The sequence below is a fragment of the Solanum dulcamara genome, chromosome 5 (assembly GCF_947179165.1).
Source record: "Solanum dulcamara chromosome 5, daSolDulc1.2, whole genome shotgun sequence".
NCBI lineage: Eukaryota > Viridiplantae > Streptophyta > Magnoliopsida > Solanales > Solanaceae > Solanum > Solanum dulcamara.
In genome coordinates, this window is record NC_077241.1 from 23,058,631 (window position 1) to 23,064,630 (window position 6,000).

The window sequence follows — 6,000 nt, forward strand, 5'->3', positions numbered from 1 at the left end:
CCGGGAAATATTTTGGAAGGGTCGTTGATATACTTGCGGAGCATTGATCTGTGTGAACTGAATGTATTTCTTCAAATCGGACAATAGGTCCCACTCATAAGCAACTCTATCCATCATAACCCATATAAACTTATACTTCCATAGAGTGTGAGGTCAGTTTGGACTATAACCTACATTAATCGCCTTCCATTCCCGAGTCGGGATTCCTATCCCCTATAACAGGCTATCAAGGCTCTGATGCTCCTCTTCGTTTAAGCCATTACACAACTCTTCTTAATTCAACTTGTAGCACCTTAGGTATGCTATCTTGCTCTTTTACTCAGATCTTCCTTGTAATTTTATTACCATGCAGTATACTGTAATTCTTACACAAACGTGTGTAGGTATGTAGAGCCATTCAGAAAATGCTTTAGTGTCGTTATACTAGCGGCTTACCTCCTTTGGTCGAGGTTAGGGCTCCGCTATGGCTTTTGTCCTTAATACCGATTATATCTTAATAGTTCTACCTCGAACCATCTTATACTTTTCTTTAATAGATTCTAAATATGGCAATCACATTGCTATTACTGACTTCCTTTTATCGGGTAATCATTTGACCTTGCTCTTAGTATGCCAATGTTCATAATCTGCACAACTATTCTTGTGCCATTTTCACGAAGTGCGTTGTATTTAAGTCATAATCTTTTCTGCTCTTGGCTTACTCTGTTCTATATGCATCATTTTACTAACACGCCTTTATAATCTCTTTTTGTCATACTTGTTTCGTTCCCTTTTTCACTTCCTAGGGGGTCACCCATCCTAGTGCTACTCTCGTCCAAGCACGCATAATTTCGGAGTTTTGACGAAATCTGGTGCATTAGTGCGGGTATGATCGCATCCATCCCTTATGGGGTCTCGTTTGAATTTTAAGCGTTCCCATTTACATACGATAGCATCAGTCGATTTTCTCTTACGCTTGTACTTCTCTTGTCCACTTCCCCCCTTTTAGGGTGTACCCATGTCATCCTCCATTTATTTTCAGTTATTCACACGTGAATGATTCCATTCCCACATATTTAACGTGCTACACCATATCTACATGTTTTGTTAAATCTTTCATACGTTAGGTTGCCTTTATAGGAAACCCTAGCACAACCGTAGGGTGCTTTAGTATTTGGAATATATCGTATAAAATCTCATCTGGCGGTTGGTACTCGAGTATCATCCGTAATGTAGCAGTGCATTCAAAGCCATATTCCATTCATCCCAATCAGTAATTGGCTCGTGCCCATGATCGGTTCAAACTCTCCACTCGAGAGTACTTATACTTTGATGATCCGTGTTTCAAGCTTCATCATAACACTAGCCTGATTCCAGTGGATACCACTTATTCTTCTAATAACCTCATAATACAGCAGTTTTTCTATAAATCGACATTTCCTCTCCTTGTAGGATCTTACTAATCTCCAAGGTAGAATCACGTATATGCAACACTTCTTCATGTCTCATGAGCTTTCATCTTTGTCGTATGCTTAAGGCTCACTTCTAATCCTTCTTAAAACCTTATCAACTTCATTGTAGTAGTGTCCTTATCTTATTACCTTTTTATCATACTATACCTTTAGTTCGTAACTGTCTATTTCCCTTTTTGTTCGGTACTCATACTTAATTAATCACCTCTATCTTGAATGCCTATAATAGAACTTTTCTATTATTCCTCCAGCTCATATCCATTTTTGGTTGGGCACAAGGAATTCCATATTACTCTTTATTTCCTTGCACTAGCTATCCTTTTCGTCATCACATAACCTTTATTCGAAACTTTCCTTACAGAACTTGATAAATCTTCCTTATTTGTTCTGTAGCTTGCTTTTCTGTTTCACACCTATCTTTACATTCCATGTTACTCCTATATCCTCCGGAAAACATTAGTTTTACATGACCTTCCTTTCTAAATTCATTCTACTATACCAGTATTGACCTCCTAGTTTCTATTGCCATTAATTCCGCAATTAACTTGTTTCTTGAGGTCAGCCATACTTATTTAGTTAAATCTCATCATTGTTGTGACCACAACCTTTCAAGACATACTACAGCCCTGTATCTCATTCTCTTTTTATTTCTACGAAAATTTGGGTAGAGTTTCCTCTATATTTCTTACTATCTCAACACCTACATGCAGAAAATACCAACAATGCCTGGTAGGGCACACATATATATACTCATATTGTACAACATCTCAGCCACATAAGGCACACATATATAGTCATATCATCTCATATTGTAGCCGCACAGGGCTCCCACAATTAACAGTATGGAAATGGACTTACTTGTTATGTTCACTCGAGCTGCACCTGTTACACTTTCCTGTTTACCTTTCCTTTCACTTTTCAATTGTATATGTCAATCGCATTTCAATACCTTACCTGATATATGTCTTTCATACCTTTGCTTATCTGCGTGCTATGTAACTTCTGATATCGTCAGTTACCTTTTTTCTATCGATATTATCCTTCTGCTGAAATCATAGGTTAGTATGGGGAATGTCATTTCCTATGACTCGGCTCTATCGCACGATCTTAGATATGAAAGAAAGTAGCATTCTAAATATCGTCTAGCCTCTTGTCCATAGATGTGGTGCACAACACACTGATAAACAAGACTCTACTAGACACGGTCTGTAGACATTCCAAAGATGAACTGCTCTGATACCACTTCTGTCATGACCCAACCCCATAGGCCGCGACTGGGGTCCGACCTAGACCCTCTTATGCATATTTATTAGCTACACTTAAGTTGAACCATGTGTGATGTGATACTATACACAAAAACCTCAATAGTTTAAAATATTTTCATATACCTGTAGCCTTTTTCATTCGTATCATATCATGAAAGGGCATGCACCGACGAGGCTGCCATAACATAAAAATATTTACAATATGTCGTATAGGCACAGTCGAAAAAAACTTATAAACAACCCATATCCATGTCTACAGACCTCTAAGAATAGTAACAGCAATATATGGCAGGACAGGGCCCCGCCGTACCCCTGAATGTACAAATATATATATTAAGTGACCGGTATCAAAAATTATGCTCCAAAATAGTAAAGTACTTCCGATATAGCTGAGAGGAACTCCTAAGCTGACAGATCTCTAAAATGAACATCTATACCTCCGGGCATGAAATGCAGCCCCCCGGGGAACGGGTCAGTACGATATATGTACTGAGTATATAAAGCATAACGCATCACAACTAAGAGAACAATTGAAATGGGGATGCAGGAAACAAGTATAATAGTTAATAAGGTACTATACCTGCATCCTATAACATAAGGGCATGTACATCATCTTCACATACCATATTCGGCCCGCTGGGGGACTCGGAGTTACCATGTCATCGCATACGGCGTCGTGTCATAGGTTATGATTACCTTATTATGTTTTCATATGCATGCCCATCTATCATTATATATCATACCGTACCCGGCCCAGTATGGGTCTCGGTGTTATAATCATATCATCACATATCGTACCCGGCCCATTAGGGGACTCGATGTTATCATCATATCATCATATACCATACCTGGCCCTTTAAGGGACTCAGTGTTATAATCATAGCATCATATACCTTACCCGGCCGATTAGGGGACTCGGTGTTATAATCATAACATCATATACCATACCCAGCCCATTAGGGGACTCGGTGTTATAATTATAGCATCATATACCATACCCGGCCCATTAGGGGACTCGGTGTCATAGTCATCATATATAGGTAGATCATTATCTGAGACTCACTAGGGTAACCATACTAAACTATCATTCGTGGATCAGGATAATAATCATTTCAGGTGCCCTTTGAGTGCTACTAGGGCTATATTAAGTGAAGTCTCAGGAATTATAGACATATTTTAGGGTAATGCCAACCGGCTTAAGGGAATCATAGACATCTATCATCACAGAGTCCTTAGGACTAGGAACTCTAAGTCCCACTATTAATCGACATATAGACGGTTCAGGGAAGGTAGCTCAACTACGATGAGAGTTTTCCTACCAAGGAGTAAATATGAGACGTATAGCGTATTTGGAGCTTAGGAATGGACTTACTCTAGAGCTTGTATCATGTATCATTTTCTTTAACACATGTCAAAAGAAAGAAAGGGTAGGCCTCACCTGTTTGTCCCTTCCTATCCCAAAGGAGTTTAAGAGACAATAATTCACCTATCCTAGGAATCCTAGTATTCAGCAGTGGATAACAATCAGGAGGTATGCTCGGGGCCTTATGAATAGAATTATCCCTACTTGCATACGCAGATATACATATTTCACTTCTATCAAGGATATACCAAGAGAAGGGAAGGATAGCCTTACATACTCATCACTTTCTAACCTATGGAAGGCTTGAGAAGGCCTAGTTCAATTACTGTAAGAGTGCTTTCATCAAGAAGTAAATGAGGACTGTGAACTATGCTTGGCATTTATGAGTAGATTTACCCTCAATCTCATATCATTCATTACTTAACTTGAAGACATGCCAAAAGAAGAAACAAGATAAGCTTTACATACTTATGCCAAAAACATGCCAAAAGAAGAAACAAAATAGGCTTTACATACTTATGCCAAAAGAAAGCTTTACATACCTTGTCCGAGTTATTCCTTATCTTGTTCGCCTCATCGTCCTTTGAACCTATCCAACATAAAAGTAATATGAATATCAACTCTTCTTAACTTTCCAGCACCTTAGGTTAAACCTTAGTATTAATGTCACGACCCAACCCCGTGGGCTGCAACTGGGGTCCGACCTAGACCCCCGTATACATATTTGTCAACTATAGTCAAATTGAACTATGAGCAAGCGATACTACTCACAAAAACCCCAATGAGTTAAAACTTTTTCGTGTACATGTGGCCTCTTTAATACATATCGTATCATGAAAGATAATGCAAGCCGACAAGACTGCCATAACGTAAAAACATTTACAACATGCCGTATAGGCACAGCTGAAATAAACTCATGAACAACCCACACATACATGTCTACAGACCTCTAAGAATAGGAACGACAACATATGGCGGGACAGGGCCCCCGTCGTACCCCTGTGTAACCAAATATATACATCGGTGGTTTGGTACCAAAACTTGGCTCCGAATCAATGGAGCTCCTTCTAAACTTGCTGAGTGGAATCCTGAGCTGGTGGACTCCCAAAATCTGTATGGTACTTGTGGGCATAAAACGCAGCCCCCCAAAGAAAGGGGGGTCAGTACGATACATGTACTGAGTATATAAGCATAACATAACTGAGATAACAACTGAAACAGGGATACAGGAAACCAAGTATAGCATTTAATAGGGTACCGTACCTGTATCTCATAAAATAAAGTCATATATACCACTATCACATACCGTATCTGGCCCGCTCGGGAACTCGGTGTTACAAACACATCATCTATCATGCTAGGTATATATATGCCATTAACGCTGTAGGATGTACAACCCGATCCCTATATATAGAAAGTACATGCCGAGGAACGATGGCCCGATACATGTATCATATAATAATGTCGAGGAACGATGGCCCGATCCGTATATCATATAACAATGCCGAGGTACGACGGCCCGATCCGTATAATGTATAATAATGCCGAGGTATGACAGACTGATCCGTATAATGCATAATAATGCCGAGGTATGACAGGCCGATCTATATAATGCATAACCTGTCGTGGAACGTACGGCTAGATCCTTACATAGCAAAATGTGCTGAGGTACGTTCGGCCCGATCCATATATATCATAATGCATATACGTGTACGTAAAATTCTGTAAAATATCAAACATCCCACATATATCATCCTAAAGAATGTTTAAGAGCCCCTAGATATATGAACTTACATATCCCAACATTATTCAACCTATAGGAGGCTTAAGGGTCGTAGTTCAACTACTTCAAGGCCCTTATCATTCAGAAGTGGGTACAAGTTATGAGTTACATCCAGAATCTATAAATGGGACTATATCC